This window comes from Marmota flaviventris, chromosome 8, assembly GCF_047511675.1.
Source record: "Marmota flaviventris isolate mMarFla1 chromosome 8, mMarFla1.hap1, whole genome shotgun sequence".
Lineage (NCBI taxonomy): Eukaryota > Metazoa > Chordata > Mammalia > Rodentia > Sciuridae > Marmota > Marmota flaviventris.
This window is the reverse complement of record NC_092505.1, coordinates 26,706,228-26,708,294: the sequence shown is the minus strand read 5'-3', so window position 1 is coordinate 26,708,294 and position 2,067 is coordinate 26,706,228. Positions and strand designations below refer to the sequence as shown.

Below are 2,067 nucleotides of genomic sequence, written 5' to 3'. Positions count from 1 at the left end.
AGAAACCCAGACTTCCAGAGAAGATGAAATGTTTTATTTTTCTCAGACTGTTAGGGGGGAAATGGCTCAAATGAAAAGTACTTTTGTCAGAAATAAAAATAAGTCTTCTTCGACTAATTTTAAAAATTAATATTTCCCATTGGTTTAATTTGCAAATATCTGCAGGCATTGTTTTTCAACAGGATACACAATGGAAATGTCAAACTACTGGCATCTGGAGAATACTTAGATTAAATCTTGCCTTGTGTAAAGCAGGATTAAGAAGTTAACCCTAAATGCCCTCCTCAATAAGAAAGAACATTTCTGAATTAAGCCCAAACCGAGACTTAGGATTCTCCACACTCAGGCAAGACTTCGGCAATTTTAGACCTAAATAGAGTCACTGCTGTAAGAAAACCATTTCCTTGATATCTGCATGTTCATCATCTTAGCTCACAGGCCCCCAGACAGCTGTCTCTTGGACTTCAGGAAATTAGACACCAAAAAGAAGATCTGAAAAACTGCAACTTGCTAAGTCTGTACACTCAGACAGAGGCCGGGCAGAGCTATATTTAGGATTAATATTGAAAACTCTGACGAGTAGGGGGAGGTTCAGGGAGGAAAGGATATTGGAGGAGTTAGTATGTTAATATAAAGAAGTAATAACCTACTTCATTAAAAATTGGAGTGTTCATTGACTTGTTTACTGCCAGAGTGATGAGTAGTCTCTCTCTCTCTCTCTCTCTCTCTCTCTCTCTCTCTCTCTCTCACACACACACACACACACACACACACACACACATATCATGCAGTCAATATTTTTTCAAGATAGAAGCTCACACAATTTGCAAGACAGTTATGAAGGGGAAATGCAATACAAACAAAAAGTGCATTATTAAAAATAAACTCATTTTCTTTGCATTCTTCTTTTCTTTGCTTCTGAAACTGTTTGAAAGTCATTGTAAAGCATTATAAACTTTACAATCCCATTTCCCATACTGGGTTCCTTCTTGTCCCACTCCCAATCCTTGGTTATATTTATCACCTTCTGCTAAGAGCCAAGTATATGATGCATGGCATTTTTGGTCGAAAGGTGATGCCAGCTAGCCATTGAGATGATATGATTATGTTAAGATTTGCATTCATATGGATATTGGACTCCTGCTGTTCACCTAGGCCGGTTAGCTCAGTTGGTTAGAGCTTGGTGCTGATAACGCCAAGGTCGCGGGTTCGTTCCCCATACGGGCCACCAGTTGCCGCAGTCTGGCTGGGCACAAAATCACGAGCCACTCAAGCAGGAACAAAGTTTATTTTTTGAAACTGCTGCCAATGTCCGGTACCGCCCGGGAAGGATTTTTTCCACCCACGCGGCCTCCTCTCGGACCACAGAGAGAGCTCCTCCCCCGGAACTCCCTCCTACTGTACTTCCCCAACCAATGGGAACTCTCCAGGAGTCCCGTAGCCGGCCTAGGTGAACAGCAGGAGTCCAATATCCATATGAATGCAAATCTTAACATAATCATATCATCTCAATGGCTAGCTGGCGTCACCTTTAGACCAAAAATGCCATGCATCATATACTAAAGATAAAACCAAACTACAACTTCTTCGAGAGTTATCACAACAAACCGTGTAAACTGATACATCAATGATTTATAACTCAACAAGTAATGCTCAATCAATGAGTCGATTTATTTTGGAAGGATATGGACATATTGATAGATTCCTCTGCTTTGAACTGCTTACAGAACTTGCCTGGACTATGTATCACTTGTATGCTTTGTGATCTATTTGTTGATGCAGCGAATTATGGTAGTGCTAGCGTATCTTTGCTGATGTGTCACCAGTGATGCAATTTTTCCTAGGAGCCATTAATTGACTTGGTGTCATGACATTTCTCTATCCTCCTCCCTTCTACTAGTGATGGTCTAAATTTGGGGGCCAACAGAGGTGAGGCAAAGAACCTCACCCCCCCACTGGTATATAGGCCTATCCACAAGTATGGCTATATGCTAGACCGGTAGTCAGTGATGGGTATGATCCAATTGCAGTGGTATCAACCTAAGACAGGAGGCTGACGCCTAAAAG

General features: G+C 41.4%; 1 non-coding gene across 1 annotated transcript; it reads left to right on the top strand.

Annotated features, from left to right (window-relative positions):
• Nucleotides 1-1,154: 1,154 nt before the first annotated feature.
• Trnai-gau (transfer RNA isoleucine (anticodon GAU)) lies at nt 1,155-1,228 on the top strand. Its single transcript has one exon. It is a non-coding gene; the product is annotated as a tRNA-Ile (tRNA).
• Nucleotides 1,229-2,067: the final 839 nt, after the last annotated feature.